Source organism: Lolium rigidum, chromosome 6, assembly GCF_022539505.1.
Source record: "Lolium rigidum isolate FL_2022 chromosome 6, APGP_CSIRO_Lrig_0.1, whole genome shotgun sequence".
Taxonomy (NCBI): Eukaryota; Viridiplantae; Streptophyta; class Magnoliopsida; order Poales; family Poaceae; genus Lolium; species Lolium rigidum.
Window position 1 is genome coordinate 333,612,186 of NC_061513.1, and position 18,182 is coordinate 333,630,367.

Below are 18,182 nucleotides of genomic sequence, written 5' to 3' on the forward strand. Positions count from 1 at the left end.
AAGTTAAACTTGAGGGCTCACTTCATCTTCAAGACATACTTGACACTTGATTTTCTTCATATGCTTCTTAATGCAATATTGAAGCCAACATATGGTTCAAGCTTGCCTATGGAAAACTCCTACAAATATAACTCAATGCAAACATTAGTTCATAGGGATTGTCATTACTTAGCAAAACCACACATGGGGGCTCCATGCACTTTCAGTGGCGCAAACAGAGAAGGCCTTCACACCAACTTGCTAGATGATATCCATGCTAAAATCGAGACGCGATTCAAACCAAACCGAGGAATATGCTGGACCACTCCAAGTAAGCAAGTATTACTAAACAATTCGAGCAGATCCTTACAAACTCATTGTTTTCATCGGCAGCGAGCAAGACTCTCATGTATGAGCTTGTCTCCAATGCGCAAAGCCCTTCATAAAAAAAGAGAAGTATCAACGATAATTTCTTGCACGTGAGGAATTTGGCGAGACGGTTCCACAAATCGAAGGCTCCCACACTCCTCTTCAAGCTTGACATAAAGAAAGCCTTTGACTCTGTGCGATGGAACTACTCTTGGATATGTTGGAGTACCTCGGTTTTCCTCCAATCTTTATAGATTGGGTGTCCGCCCTACTATCCTCGTCCTTCTCACGGATGCTCCTCAATGGCCTTGCCGGTGACCCTATTAAGCATGGGAGGGAATTGCGTCAAGGAGACCCCCTCTCCCCACTCCTCTCCATGCTTTCCATTGACCCTCTCCACTTCATCCTTCACAAACCTACCCAACAAGGCCACCTCCATCAATTGAGAGGAAGAACCCCTACTATTCGCACTTCTCTCTACACCGACGATGCGGCCATTTTTATGGCCCCGTTCAAAGAGGATATCACTTGCTTGGCCTCCATCTTGGATTAGTTTGGGGAGGTTACCTTTCTTTTCACCAACTGCGCTAAGAGTGAAGTTGCTCCCATCAAATGTGATGATATTGATTTTTTTAGATTTCCTACAACCTTTCAGCGCGAGACTTACCACCTTCCCAATGTGTTACCTTGGCTTGCCTCTCTCTCACGAGATTGAAAAGAGTCCAACCCCAATACCTTGTAGACAAAGTTGCCGGAAAGCTTGTGCCATGGCTTGGAAAGCATGCTTCCATGGCTGGGCGCACCGTGCTTGCCAACGTAGTTCTTACTAGCGTGGTCATCTACTTCATCACCGTTCTAGAAATTCCTTTGGACATTCTTCGCAAGATTGATAGTATTCAGAACCTTTGGGCGGCGAGTGACAAGGTTAGAGGAGGGAAATTCAAGGTGAATTGGTACCTTGTTTGCAAGCCTAAGAACAAGGATGGACTTGGTATCTTAAACCTCAATAATTGACCACGGCGCTTCGCTTGAGGTGGATATGGATGGAGTGGATGGATGATTCTAAGCCTTGGATAGGCCTCGGAACCCCTTACAATGTTAATGATAGAGAGCTTTTTTTCGACGGCCACAAATTAAGGTTACTATTGGCGATGGAAAGAAGGCCCTCTTTTAGGAATCTTCTTGGCTTGATGGAGGCCGACCTAGGGACATTGCCCTCCCCCACTCATTTATAAGATCTCCAAAAGGAAGAATTGCAATGTTCAAAAAGCTCTAGAAAACAATTTTTGGGTCTCCCAAATCAACATGCAAGATGGTCTGTCCATGGAGCACATCACCCAATTTGCCAACCTTTGGGAGAGACTCTCAAACATCCACCTCCATGATGAGTCTCATGACACGATCACTTGGAAGATTACCACTCGATCACGGCTCATACTCCTCGTCCTCGGTGTACAAGATGCAATTTGAGGGACTCACCAACTCCATCATTCTTGCCATGATGTGGAAACCTTGGGCCACTCCCAAATTCAAGATCATTACTTGGCTTGTGCTCCAAAATAGAGTGTGGACGACATATAGTCTTGAGCGTCGTGGATGGCAAAATTATGGAAATTGTAAGCTTTGCAACCAAACTCAAGAATCCGTCGCGCACCTCCTCTTCACTTGCCACTTCAAAAAAAGAGTTTTGTCCAGCAATAAGCATTGGCTTGGTCTCATTGGTATCAATCCGGAGGTGTGGCATGAAGCGAAAATGGTTGAAGATTGGTGGAGATCTTTCATGCAAAAGATATGTCAATCCAAAAGAGTGATTTCATTGCTTGCTATGTTTGTTTCTTGGGAAATTTGGAAAGAAAGAAACACGTGTGTCTTCCGGAACCACTTCTCAGTCGATATGGTTATGAATAGAATCAAAGATGAGGTGGCTATGTGGTCCATGGCAAGGGCCAAAGTGTTGATTATTGTAATTCCATGAGCGTAGACTTGAGGTTTTTGATCTTGGCTTGTCCCTTGATCATGTATGGTTTGTAACACTCTAAAATTTCTTCTATATCAATGAAAATATCTTTGTCTTGTTTCAAAAGAAATAAAAAGCATTGGCCTCAACATGTTAACTCGAATACTACTCCCCCCCCCCCCAAAAAAAAAGCAGTCCTAAAAATAAGGGGGAAAACATAATATTTGTTCTTAAGGATTCTATTCTTGCTGCATATTTTCCACACACTTCATTTTGGAGGAAAAATAAAACTTTTACCAAAATCTGCTTTTTGGTTATCTGTTTTGAAAATTATTCCTCTTATGCAAAATTCTATTCATCTCCAACGTACTTGCGAAAGGTAATTCAAGTATTTGGTCCTCACCTTGGTGTCCGGATTGGAAGAATATTTATGATCATCTTTTATCCCAACCAGGTACAGTTTTTCCTGCTATGGTTAATAATCTTTGCCATCATGACACGAAAAATGGGATGAACCAAAGATTGCTTCCCATTTTATAATGATTTCGAAAACAAAGTCTTAATAATTCCAATTATAAAGGATGACTTCGAGGATGAAGATTGCTGGATACACACACCTCATGCTCAATGTACAACAAAGAGTGCATACAAATGTGTTTTTAAGGCTGTTGGAACCAACCCTAGGGAATAAATTTCCCTTGAGGAGAAGAGAATCTGTTGGGAAGTGCGGAAAAACAAAAATCTTGCTCTCGGGGTTAAAACCTCTGCTTGAAGACTGGCTAGAAGGGCACATGCAACGAGAGGTGGGGCTAGAAAATTTTCTTAACACACTGCAAAGGAATGTTCAAGGTGTGGTATGATGAAAACAAACTTTCATTTTTTTTCATTGCACCTCTGCCAAAGTTGTTTGGTTCTGTACTTCAACTGGACATAGGACCGATGATTTTGATACTACAATATATCCTTTAAATATTATCCAATTTATGTTACAAGCTGCTCAATCTAAAATATTTATAGATACTACGTTCACCATGCAAGTGTTTTTTTTTTCTAAACTTGCAAGTTTTTTCTCACCGCCATGCGTGCTTTATTTCCTAAAGTAATAAATGGTAATGAGTTACTAATTTTAGTTGTTGGAGATAAATCTCCCAGCTCCTCTTTTCTTCTTTATAACTCTCACAATGTCTTTTGTCTCTCTGGTTCTCTCAAGAATAGACACACAACAAGGAGGAAGAACAATGGCTTCAATAGAAGAAATTTTCCCATTGAAGTTACCATTGATGCTACATTGTTTCTCCCTGACCTCAACGAGAAATGGAAACTTTGGTTGGTTATTCTCCAAGAAAGCTAGTATATTGGATGGATGGTCTCAATAATATCATGTTTCCCTTTGAGACAAGTAGATGTAATAGAGCAAACCATCATCGTATGTCCAACTTCAATCATCTTGTAATAGAGCAAACCATCATCATATGTGGGTTATCATGGGCCTCCTTATACTTTAATCGTGTAATTAATGAGAGATATTCTTCTGCTCCTACTTATGAGCGCCTTGACAGTTGAATGGTGCAATGCTTATCCTAACACATCGGTTTATGATATGTATTGTAAGCGATCATGCTCATATTATTAGTTACTATCTCTCAACCAACTACTGTTAAAATGAATAAATATTTTAAATATGAAAATTGGTGGTTGATGGAAAAGGATTAGGAGACAGCTTATAATGCTTGAATTAGTTCTACCCATTATGCTTTCCACGCCCATACTAATAACCTGGGAGGTTCTCTGAAGATGTGGTGCAAACCCAACTGTATGTAGTACCACTCCAAGTAAGCAAGTATTACTGAATAATTCGAGCAACCCCTTACCAAACTCACTTCTTTTTTTAGCAAAAATGTATTAGGCTATCCATGGTGAGTGGAAAACTATGTTTTTACACAATGCAATCCTAAAAACAAGAAGGAAAAAAACATAATTGTTGTTAAGGATTCTCTTCTACTTGTTATGTTGAAAGCTAAATATTTTCCACAAACTTCCATTTGGAGGAAAATAACAATTTACCAGAAACTACTTTTGGTCCTCTGTTTCAAAAGTTCTTGCTCTTATGCAAAACTCTATTCATATTCAATTTGCCAAAGGAAATTCACGCATTTGGTCCTCACCTTGGTATCCAAATTGGAAGAATATTTATGACCATCTTTTATTCCAACTGGAATGCTACCGTTGAAGATCTTTGGCATCATGACATGAATTAACGGGATGAACCAAAGATTGCTTCCCAGTTTGATAATGATTTCAAAAACAAAATCTTAAGAATTTCCATTATAAAGGCTGACTTTGAGGATGAAGATTGCTTTTCAGGTTGGTGGAGCCAACTCGAGGGAATTGATTACTACCTAGGAGAAGAAATTCTGTCGCGGAAATTTTGTTGTTGTTGCTCCGAGGGTCAAAACCTTTGCTTGAAGACTAACTAGAAGGGCACATGAAACGAGAACTAGAGCTAGAAAAATTGCATAACACATTTCAAAAGGAATGTTCAAGTTGTGTTATGATGAAAACATACTTTCACTTATTTCATTGCACCTTTTTAGATGGAAGGCTCAAGCGAAGCTCGGCTTTAAATTAATGAAGCCAACATTGGCGAACCAAAGTGATAGATTCCGTTACAATTTTGAACACACATGACAAACTTGGTGAGCAGAAATCAAGGAGATATGTTCCAAAACATGTAGAAGATCACCTAACAAAAGTGCAATAGAATGAACCAAAAGAAAGAAACTATTAGTATCGCCATGAAGAATGAAGCGTCATGGTCCTTCCGATGACTAGCTCCAGCTTGTCCTATCTTCTAGCCACACGTTTCCATGATTGCAGATAAGTGATCATTTTGTACAAACAATCAGTTGGCGGTGTGGGGAAGTGTCCCACAGCAGAGAATTTATTCCTAACATTCCACAACGTCCAACAAAGAGCCGCATAGGAAACCCAAAGGATCCGTCTAGCTTGCTCGACCGATTTGGTGTTCAAGCGGTACACGTCCGCAAAGCAAGAGAGATTCCAATCTTGATAGAGGAGCTACCTAGATGCACTCCACAAGAATTTGGCAAGCGAACAATCAAAGAAGATGTTTTTAGTGTCTTCGTGATCACCGCATAAAACACATCTACCATTGGAAGGGCTACAATGTCTCTTAATGATTTCATTAAACGACAGTTGCGACAATAAGAAGATCCTGATCTTCAAGGGAACTAAGATCCCCCAAATATTCTGGAAGTGCTTTTTTGGGCTTCCTTGGCAAAGCGTTCGGTAAAGAGATTTAACCGTGAACCTCCCAGAAGGTTCAAGAGCCTAGTTGAAGGAGTCATGTTAGGTCAAAAGCTGCAGCACACCAAGCTCGTGGTGCAAAGCACCTCGTTTCTCCTAGAGCTCACCAAAAAGGAATGTAGTACTCGCCATCCTGAATTGCCCTAGCGACCGAATCTTTAGCCGCTCAACAATAGCAAACAGGGAGGAGAATCTATCCCATAGTGTCCTAGACCCTTGCCACCAATCAAGCCAAAGTTGGGTGGAGGTCCCATTCTCCACTTTGTCTTTGGCTCCTAGGCTAAACACTAGTTTTAATTTTTGTATGGTGTTTCAAAGATGGGGGCCAGGGCGGCGTGATTCCATCAACAGATCTTTATTGCCGAGGTATTTGTTGCGGATGGTATCGGCCCACAAGCCTTTTTTTCCCTGACCTAAAACCAAATCCATTTGAGTATAGGGAAAATGTTCATAATTTTGGTATCAATGATGCACAAGCCTCCAAATCCTTAGGCTTGTAGCGCCACCCAAAGCACCCAATGGTACTTGTGTTTTGGGCCATTGGCCTCCCAGAAGAATCTCAAGCGGTATTTATCGAAGCTACGATGGACCCCTTCCCCTAACAAGAAAATACCCATAGCATGCATGGGGATGTGCGAGAGACATGCATTGGTAAGAGTGAGCCAGGCCGCCGAGGACATAAATTGCCATCCATGGGTCAACGTGCTTAGCAACCTTTGTGGTCACCAGCTCTCAATCCAAGGCAGAGAGGGTTCGATCACTATTAGGGAACCGTAAGTGAAAGGGAAGTTCTCTCCTCACAGTTGAGCATATTGGCAATCTTTGTTCCTCAAGTGCGTTGGGCTCGAAAACCATAACCGCACTTTTGTGGAAGTTGATACGAACTCCCGATATGTTCTCAAAACAGAGAAGGAGTAATTTCAGGTTTGCAATGTGTATGTCCTCGGGATGTATCATGATGATAGTGACGTCCCCATATTGGAGGTGAGAAACTCCTCTCTGAATCAAATGTGGGACCATACCCTCCATTTGTCCCGAACGCTTAGTGTTACAAAGATAGCCGCTAGAGCCAGCACGGCATAGTCGAAGAGTAACGGGGAAAGGGGGTCCCCTTGTCACACCCCTCGGCCATTGCGGAAAGCACACAATGATTAATTGTTCAACCGAAAAACTTGGTTAGTATTATAGGTTCATCTGGCATGGAAGATCAGGCAATGCTCCACAAACATCCTACCTAGCTGCTCATACAATGCAGATATTCCTACAGCTCTTGTTACTTATTTCCCCGCAGGCCCTAAAGCAGATTTGCAGGTACAACTTGTTCCTCGGCATCAGATGACGCCTCTTTCAGGAACTACAATCATGGACACGTCCAACATTGCACGACCGATTATATTCACATATGATGCATGGTCACATATATATGCTGCATGGTCTCCAAGGCACACGATGGCCAGCCGGTATCTGTTGCCTTCATGAAGTTTGGTGATGAGAGGCCCTGCTCCCAGATTTATATCTTGGCTATCTCTCCACCAGTTGCTACACCAGACTCTAACGACATAATGACTTAAGCAAACCACATGCAACTAATAACCAAACGTGCATGCATGCTAACGACTTCTCCTAGACCTATCGGTGTTGTGTTGCTCCTCTAATCAACTTAGCCGAACACATGCACTAATCATGCTAGTAGGCCATGCACACATGCATTGATCGGCTACTATTCAGTACTCAGACACTGTGCACACATACATGTTTACAAGGTACATGTTCCCAACATTTGTTGTAAACATTCAAGAAATTAAGTAAGGTTGTAGGAGTTGACAGATTGAATGCTAGTCGCCGCCATTGCCTCGCCGTTCGAACAAGCTAGCTTGATTTATCTAAACCGTGTTTCCTTCCTTCCTTGCCGATTGTTTAAAAATGTTCAAATAGCTGAAGAGTTGATTCTTTGGTGACCTCTGTTGTACTATGGCCACCAGCGTAAAAAAAAACTGAGTAGCAACAGAGCCTGACGATGATCTGGGGCATACAAGATAAAAGCAAGATTCAACCTATAGCTAGAAGATCATTGTGCTTTTGAATGTGACAAATTGCCGTGAAGGCAATAAATGGTAATAGGCTACGAGATATTCAAACTCGAATGAATTGCGTATGGTGGTGTTGATTTGCTAGTTTCTCAGGAAAGATTGAGTGCTAACAATTTTGGTTGTACTTATGCTTCCAATGCATTGGTAAATTGAGAGCTAGATCACCGTTGCAAGGTTTATACACTAAACTGATCAACATATATACTCCATCTTTTGACTTGTCATCAACCATATATCCAAACTTTTCAAATACACAAAGAAAATAAGATAATGATCTGCAATTCAGAATCATCATAACAATATTTTACAATAAACAAAGAATAGAGAAAATTGAGGACATAACGAAACCAGCGAATAATCAGATAACTGCTTGGTAAAACGAAATACTCCCTCAGTTCCTCTTGGTCCTGAATGAGATGTCACATATTTGTCTAGATTCACATGTATCTATGCACTTAAAGGCATCTACATACATGCATATCTAGACAAATCCGCTACATGTAATTCGAGACAGAGGGAGTATGAGATTTAACAAAATCAATGATGATATTACAAGCTGATTAAGCAAGTGGAAACCTCAGGAAAACATGAAACCACGATAACCTGCAATCTTGTGTCCAGAGTAGAGACCCCAGATCTAGACCTAAAAGGAACAATTTGTTCTGAAATTCTGGGAAGCAAATGCATAAGGAAACCAGGAATAATCTGACAACCTGCATCATCATAACAGGATAATTCTGGGAAGCAATTTGTTATGATGATGACCTGCGCCATCATAACATGATTTCACAATAAACGAGAACAACGGAAAAAAAATGGGAAAGGAAATCAGGGATAATCTGATAACGGGTTAGCCAAACGAAATACTTTCCCCGTCTCGAATTAGATGTCACATACTCCCCCTGTTTCATACTACCCTGCATATAAGATTTGGTCAAAGTAAAACTCTGCCAAGATTAACCAATTATTTGTAAAAATATTTTGTTATTTAGAAAATAAAATAATAATATTAGTATCGTAATGTAATGTACTATCATATCATTTATATTAGATTGTGTATATATTAATATTTTATCTTAGATAGTTAGTCAAAGAGCACAAAGCTTGACTTTGACCAAATCTTATACGCGGAGTAATATGGAAGGGATGGAGTATTTGTCTAGATTCATATGTATCTATAAACTAAAACATATCCGTATCTAGATAAATCTGCCACAAGTAATTTGGGACAGATGTAGTATGAGATTTAAACAAAATTGATGATGATATTACAAGCAGATTACGCATGTGAAAACATGAAACCACCATGACCTACAATCCAAACCCCATATACCTAAAAGAAACAATTTGTTCTGAAATTCTGCGTAGCAAATGCATAACTCGCACGAAAAATTGCTCGCTATTCTCCCCAATCCGACAAAACAACAAGTATGATATTGCTGCTGCTCAACTCCCTGAAGCTTATTCCGCTGGTCAGGCCATGAAGCCGATCGATCGAAGTGATTGCATGCTGCCTCCGGCGCCGGCATGGTGGTGGAGGTTGTGGGCGATTGCGTCGCGCACCATCGTGGCGGCGAAGGAGCGCTCGGGGTTATCGAGGACGATCTCGTCGTCTTCCAGCTTGTACCCTCTCAGCTCGTGGCCGAGCTCATCGCCGCTGCGCTCGCAGAGGTTGTGGAGCACGCAGCATGCTGCCATCACGGATGAGAAGACACCCAGATTCCCCTTGACGCGCATCTGCAGGCACGCCCAACGCGCCTTGAGCCTCCGGAACGCGTCGAGGGCCACACCGCGCGCGAGCGCCACCTTCTTGTTGAAGGTTTCCTGCGGCGGCGTGAGGTTACTATGGCTGTAGGGCACCAGCGTCCAGTCAGTGAGCGGGTACCCCGTGCCGCCCACGAGATGCTTGCCCTGGGCAACCATCTTTCCGGCGTGCCTCGTGCTCATCGACGACCGGACAAAGATGTCCTCGTCGGACGTGGCGCCGGGGTAGCCGATGCAGAAGTTGGTGAAGGCGCCGCTGGCATCCACGGCCGCTTGGAGAGCGACGCTGAAGGATGCCTTGCCCTTGTGCCGCTGTGTGAGGCGATGGTTGTAGTAGAATAAGGCCTGGTGCTGGGGTTCGTAGATTTGGACGTGGGTGGTGTAGACGGCGCCAATGACGCCCGGGAGGCCCCCCGTCAGGTCATGGAACTTGGCAGCGGCGGCGTCCATGGCGCGGGCTCCGTACGGCCACAGGGCGGACACGGCCTCGGCCTGGAAGACGGCGTTGATGGCGGCGGTGACGTCGAGAAAGATGTTCTGGCAGGTGGACATGCCGATGCCGAAACGATTCCCGAGGTCCAAGAACGTCTCACCCGTGGCGAAGCGGTAGACGCTGACGGCGACGCGCAGGCGGACGGGGATGGCGTCGCGGATGGCCGTGTCCTGCTTGGCCACGGAGGAGCGCAGCATGTGGCAGAGCCTGTCGAAGGTGGAGCGCGACATGTGGAAGTCGCGCTTGAAGTCCGCGTCAGTGTACTCCGGTGTGTTCACCGTGTCCCACCACACGCTCTTCCGTTCCTTGACCCACAGCCGCCGCTTCCTCTTGCCAACATTTGCGAACGCCGCAAACTCATCCGAGGCCTCGCCCCCCATGGCTTCGCCATTGCTCCCGCCGCCGGTTTCATTCCAGCCTGACGGCGAGCGCCGCCTCTTGGACCCAACAGCCCCCGGCGGCGCAGCGCCCATCCGATCTCCCAGATTCACCATGCCTTGCGGCACTACCGACTTAAGGATACGAGATTCGAACTTGCTGTAGTCTAGGCCGCTCCCGCCGCTGGCCATCTCCTTTGACCCCGGCGGCGAGCGCTGCCTCCGTGACTCCGGCGGCGCCCTTCCGGCCTCTCTTTCCGCCCCCCTCTTGTTCCCCACCTTCGCCGTGCTCCGCGGCACCTGAGCCGCCATACTCCAGTCCCGGACACCAAACTCGAACCCACTGTAATTGTTGTCATTGCTGAGAGGACCTTGCTCCCTACCCCCGGGCGGCGCGCGCTGGCTACTGGATCCAGCCGCCCCTACCATGAACTCCACCCCCTTCTTCCCCATGCTCTCCTCCACTACACAATTCTTCTCTATGCCCTCCACTACACCATTGTTCCACATGCCCTCCACCACTACCCGATTGTTCCACATGTCCCCATACACCACCTCATGACCCGCGTCCACCAGCGGTACATACGCCGGAAAAGGCACAGACCTAAGATGGTCATTGCTCAGATAAAGACCCTGCTCCCTCAACCCGGACGGCGAAATCTGGCTATTGGATCCCGCCGCCCCTACCATGAACTCAGCCCCCTTACCCCCCATGCCTTCCACAACACCAATCCTCTCCATGCCCTGATCCGCTACCCAATTATTGTTCCACGTGCCCCCATACACTACCTCACGATCCGCCTCCACCAACGGCACGAACGTCGAAAAGGGTACCGACCGAAGATGGTCGTTCCAATCGAAAGTCCCGCCGCCGGCGTCATCGGCCATGTTGTTCATGGTGGACTGGTGGAGGGCTAGTGCTTGGAACCTATCGACGTGGGTCAGGTTCTTTATCTGACTAGAGGTAGCTCTGTGGAATGGAATCTATGGTGGTTGAGTAGGAGAGATGAGATCGGGGAGGCTAGGATGAGACGGTGGTCGGAGCAGAAATGGAAAGAGAGAAGAGGGGCGAGGGTTGGTGAGGAAGAGGAAGGCAGGAGGGGCCTTATATACAGGTCGTGGGGGTCCTGGGGGTGGGCGCGTACGAGGAATTTTTCGGGTAGTGGCGGCGCGGATCGCGCGGCGGCCGGGAGAGTGTCAGAAACCCTAGTACAGTGGTACTTCCCTGGTAGCGTCCGACCGTCCATTTCAAAAAATATCCTGCCTACTCGATCGATGACGTCGCCTCGGAAACAAGGGTCACCTGGCGTGTCACCCACACGAGCAGCTAGCTGTACGTGCTGACCGCGCGCTGCCTGTCTGCACGGCCGTACGTAGCTACCCTCGTGTTTGCTTGTTCAAATGTTGTGTCGTGGTGCGTGGGGATTTGGTTGGACTGATCGTCTACACTATGTGCGCCTCACTCGAAAGAAAAGAAATGGATCATTGATCCGTTGATTGCTATGGTCCTTCAGTGCATAACTGTTTTGTGTACCAACACGTATAGTTTTTCCATTGATGAAATTCAGGTTACATAGTCCAAAAGCATCAGCATCAGCATAGCTTTGATGTCGAAAAGTGATCCAGGAAATCGAAGATGTCGTGCGAGTTGTCTCGTGTGCAGGAAACAAGAGCAGTTTACGCTTTAGTAGCAACCGTTTCGCTAGCTCCTGTATCCACTAGATATCAAGTTCTGGCCTAGGCATTACGCGCCCTTCGACAATGAAGACATGTTTGACGCGCGGGAACATAATCGGTCATGCATGTGCGTGAGTAATATAGATGGCGTGCACGCTCCGGTTGTGAATAATAGTTTTACAAGTAATTAAGACATCTACCGAATAGGAGTAATATCAAGATGTGGCCATACGACCGCGGTTGTGGTTGTGTGACGAGTACTCCATGTACATGCTTCCTAAATGACACCGCCCGTGTGTATAAAAACTATGGTGCATTTATGTGCACGAGCTAGGTCTTGTAACGAGGGCGGGAGATTGAATACATATGTAATTGTTTGTAGGCTAAATGACGTAACTATTTATTTCCATGAACTTACGTTGTTCACGTGGTTGATTGCGGACCAATCGTTAAGCTCACACGCATTAGTGATACACATGCTTTACATGTGAACATCGTAATAATTAATCAATTGCATCACATATGCATCAGCACCCAAAAAGTTGGCTCTTGACGAGTTATAATAGAAGCATGATCAGAGAATCATTAATCGAGTTGCGAGTGCCGAATCCAAAGTTTTGAAATACCCTAGGGATAAATCAAACCACAATGGTTATCACTGATTACGGAATTGCATCCCTTAGTTTCTAATTTTTTTTAAACAAAGAAACTTGAAAAACATGCTCATATGGAGTATCTTTTTTTTCGGGTGTAAATGTGCTTGCAGACAAGGTACCAAAAAATATTTGCTGGTAACATAAAGGATCATGGTTCTCGTACATTTAAAATGGTGTTGTCATTGTTTTTTCCTTGAGGTATCAAAGTATTTAACCAACAAGTATTATTTGGAAAAGGGGTACCTAATCATTCCAACGACAAGATAAATATTAACTAATACATCTAGCTGTCACAGTAACTATTTTTTCCTCAACTAGCAAGGTATTGTGTGGCTAGATTTGTACTTGCTAGTACATGCACCTTCATGGGTTGTTGTCTTGTTGACATAGTCATCTCCAAGAGTGCATAATTTTGACCATTTATTTTTATGTTAATATGTGTAATGACTTAAATGATGATACTAAACAATGCAACAATACAATTATACAATTATCTTTGCTTAACAAATCCAAAATTTATATATTAACCATGAATCTTAGAAAGGTTTGAGTGTACACATTCTTCTTGGTCAGTGCTTATATTGTTTATTGTCATGGTTAGATAGACACTAGAAGATAAATACATTGTTGATATCCTTTTTTTACATAGATTCTAGGAAATTTCGAACCAGTACTCAAATCCGAAAGTTGCATTAATTTTCCTCCTCCACTGGTCTGTGCAAATTCATGCATCTAAATCCTTCCACACATGACCATATTAATCTAACACATGATATTGTCTACACATCTAACATAATATATTCATATGTGTATACTCATAGGTCCTTATACCTCGTCATAGCATGTATATTTTATGATCATGTCCCAGGTGTTTGTGTGAAAGTTGTTATTTTTAGCACATATAATTATATTACATACTTGACATGATCTGTGCTTCTAACCCATTTTGTTTCTGACACAAAACTAGCATCCTTCCTTTGCACGGCACGCTAGCTCGTGCATATCAACATTAGGTTGGTCCATTGTTTCACTTGATGCTATATGTATGTATGAGCTCCATGTGTGATATGTTCCTCCTTCTCTATATGTTGAACTTCTGGGTCCCGTTTAGTTATTGTGAAATCAATCTGAGTGATGACCAATTCATGAATGGTTCCACTCGTCTCCAGTCTACTCATGAATTATTCTTTCGGAAAAAATTCTTGGAACTTAGTTAACTTTGTTGCTTGCTAGAGAATTGTGAATTTATAGGGGCAATCCTTCCAATAAGTAACTTTTCATTTCAAAATAAGATGTCAACATGTAAATGATATAGATGTCTGGATTGTATTTTATTAGTACATGAGAATCAATCATGTATATGCGTATACATTTTACTTGTTTTCAAAACTTATATGCAGATATGCAAATGAGATACTTGCATGTATGTGCTTTCTATTTTCATATTGGCCATACATTCTCCAGCCCAACGCTGCTTAAGCATTAGTTTCCTGCATTGATATTTGGTACCATATTGTTTTGTTGTGATTAATGATTGGACACATTGTTTTTGTTTCCTCAAGGATGCGTGAATGCCAATACCATCAAACCGTTCCCTACATGTATTGCAACATGTTAAATCATTTACCCATATAGAACTGCCTCTGCAACCATCATCTAATTAAGCCTAGCCATTGGATTTTATTTACATACTTTTGATCCATGGCGACAATTTTTTTGTTTTCTATCTATGTTAGGTGAATTATTTGTGTTCAGATTGTAAGAACTATCATCCGCATGAAAAATATGGAAGGACCATATCCCCAGGCCTGGCCCTGGGGCAGGGCGAGCGGGGTGGCCGCCCTGGGCTCCGACGACTAAGGGCCCCCCAGCTAGTACTTCTCTATTCTACTATACACCATTGGTCCTGGCCTAAAGCTTGCCAAAGTTTGTTACTGCTGTATGTCCGCGGCTTGTTGCTCGCATACAAAAGAGTAGCAACGCACGTACAGATCCATCCGCGTTCTCAAAGAAACGTACAAAAATTGACCCTAGCAGAGCGCGGCCGTCGAGAGTCGGCGCGAGAGCGGTGTTCACCGGAAGGAGCTCGACATCCACCGTAGAGAGGCCGCCACCGCGCCACAACCTGTCTAGCTCGGTGTCTCAGCTTATTGCATCAGCCGGATTCTTGGACATGGAGAGGACGCACAACGAACCACAAATCAACAAAGGTATTCGATGATTTTGCTGACTGTCTATGCTTAACCATTGCAACAAGTAGTCATGTACAATAGTAGCTAGTTCATAAGGACGGAGCCAGGAAGGAAGCATAAGGGGGACAATCTTAGTATGAGAGGGGGGGGGGGGGCGAACTTGCTAAAATCATAAAAATAAGGAGCTCTCATAGCTAATGTTCAAAGGAAAATCATGAGCATAGGGGGAGTAGCCCTGCCCGTCCCCCCTTGTCTCCGTCCCTGCTTGTTCCGGTTCTAGTTCATCGAGTAATGAAGCAATTGTAGTTTAGAAACTTTTCTTGTACGTAGATTTACAAACGAAGAGACTCTGAAGAGCGAAAAAACTTTGCACAAAGTTTGCATGAAGTTTGAGTACCCAAATTTCATGTGGTTGAAACTGCGGCAATTCATGTTGTTCTGATCATTGACAAGTGAATTTAGGATGCAGTGTGAGAAGAACTACTGCATGTGCACCAAGCTAATTGAAGTAATTTTTCATCACTTGAACATCTTTTATTTTGAACTAATATAAAAATATATACAAACATCAGAACTTAAAATGTTCATAGTACAAAACTTAATTATGTGCGAAGCCTAATGAAACTAATATGGTCTTGTAGATGGCGATATATTTAGAAGTTGACTTAAGACAAAATTATTAATTCTGAAGCGTGTGTGTATTTGATATAAATATTGGCTTTCTGGTGCTGATTTACTGAACATTTCGTATATGACTATATTGATTATTATTTTAATGTTATCTATAGGGCCCCCGGTTCTAGTTTCGTCCCGAGCCCCAAAAATCTTAGGACCAGCCCTGCATTATCCCTTTAGACTATTTCTGTAGCATCTGTTGTGAAGTCCCTTCCTGTAACATGAGTGTGGCAAATTCTTGTGCTCTCTTGTGTGCTATTGTGACCAACATATGACATACCAATGTCCATTTTGTGAATTACCTCAAAAAAAATGTCCATTTTGTGAACTTCTTTTCTTGGTAGTACTTTCAGTTCCGTTTGGCAGTCTATGCCAGTGACAAACCAATCAGTGCAGCAATTCCATCTCTTAATTGTTGGAATCTCCTAGATCCACTTATGTTGTACAAATGTATAACTCACTAGCCTAGATATAATCAGAACTGAGTGTAGCTCACTTGGTTAGGAAAGTGAACATACAACCCAACCATCTAGGCTCAAGTCCTCACGGACGCAGGTTTTGGTTCTTCTTAATACAAAAGAATCATTATATAGGCCTTCACTACCGCATTCCTTTCAAAAAAGGCAATAATCTAATTTATTCTCGAATTATGCAGTGAGTTTCATACAAACACCTGTAGTTCACCATGTTTTTCCCGAGGGTAGAGTATTAACTTTGATTGCTATATAGTTCATGGAAGAAACACACACGCACAATTCAAGAACCTAATTCATTATTTTTTGCAAAGAGGTCAAATGCCATATATTAAGAAAATGACACCATCTTGATTATTTATGCACTCACCGATGGAGCGTCGTGGGCTAATCTCGATGCTAGACCTCCAAACCATGCTAAAGCAAGGCAAACATTGTTCACACATCGGCTGAGAAGTTGCTGGTCGGAGGAAGAATATGCCGGCAATAGTGATATGAGAAACATATTGGTGTTCTAGAGAAGAAAACCACCAAGATTGGACCAGCCATATCCAAGACCTAACCTCACTAACACATCGCCGAAGCCGAATTGAAGCTAGCCAAACCTCATTGGCTGGGGAAGGTACCAACAAATAAAGAAACGTAGACAATCTGCAAAACATGAAGGCATAATGAGACCCATTATTCCAAAGGAGCAACGACAAGAAAACTCCCCACCCTCCTCACAATGCCACCAACGAGACTATCGTCAACGAGGTGTATGAGTTAGTGAAACTTTATTCTTGTTACACACAACATCGCTATATCCACGATAGGTTGTTGTTGGATGTATAAAACCTACTTCAAGGACCAGCAATCAATGTCGAGTGCAGGTCCGGGGCCCCCACCCCCTCCCACGGCTGGAGCTGCAAGCAAAAGATGCGGGGACCCGTTGGTTGCCGACCAGGGACGGAGGAGGTGACACAGAGGAGGTGGCGATAGGGCCGAACCCTAGATCACCTTGTATAACCTGTAATTCGTTTCATTTTAATCATGCTAACAAAATTAACTTTGTTGTATATACCTGTACTTCAATGAAGTAGTGTTGGAGACTAAGGTAAACCATCATGTCCGCATAAGTTGTTTCGTAAGCCTAGCGGCTCCCATAACTAGAAAAGAGTATCTGTCAAGAAAAAAAACTAGAAAAGAGTTGCAGGACCTGCTGGTGGGCTTGATAGCTAGTATAATGGTTGCAATAATATCTTATCTTATATTATTATGGGTAAAATAAGTATTGTTGGTTTCTTCTACTTATAGATCTGGCTGCTCACCTTTTTTGCTTAGGCTACTAACGTTTTGATTCATAATTCTTTGTTGACGTGTGAACATCTATGATGTATTGTTGTCTATGCAGACATGTTTTAATACAGAAACCGTAACTTCTAGAATGTGAGTTTTTCAGTAGGTGTTCTATTTAACTATGTGATTTTTATTACCTTTTAAGGTTATTTGTACTATTGTTGATGATTATACATAGATTGATGGAATTTTTGAAAAAAAAACATCTAGAATGTAAGTTTTTCTGTATATATTTGTGATGCCATCATTTGCTATGGTCTTTCATGCAGTGTATATTCGATTTAAATTGACTGCCAAACTTATTCTCAACAAATTAATACCACATCACCCCTAAGTGAGATATTTGGACGCTACAATTTTAGTAGACAACTTTTTTTTTGTCTTCGTTCAAGATGGGTGAGGCACCATGCGTCTTTTTGTTCTTCATCCTCGTGATCATAGAGTGCTATCTCGCGTGGTGCTTTTGTGCTACGTTATGTATATCAACGCAACAAAGGCAAGGATCAAACAATGGGACCAACTTGCATTTCGCTCCGTCTTCGTGGCATTGTTCACCGTGCTCGTTGCGGATCAAATGTAGAATGTGACCCTGAAGCTGGTTGTGGTTGGAGCCTTGGAGCTCATATCCATAGTGGTGGGCCCCATACTGAACTTTTTTCTTTCGCTAGAAGCCCATGGCCACGTCCAGTCGGCATGCATGTGTCGTGTCGGCTAGCCAGAGACTCGCCTTTGCACCTCTGAGTCTTCCCTCTTTTGACGAACCATGTGTACTTTAGAGCTGCCCTTTTCTCCACACTTAGTGGAAATTCAAGACA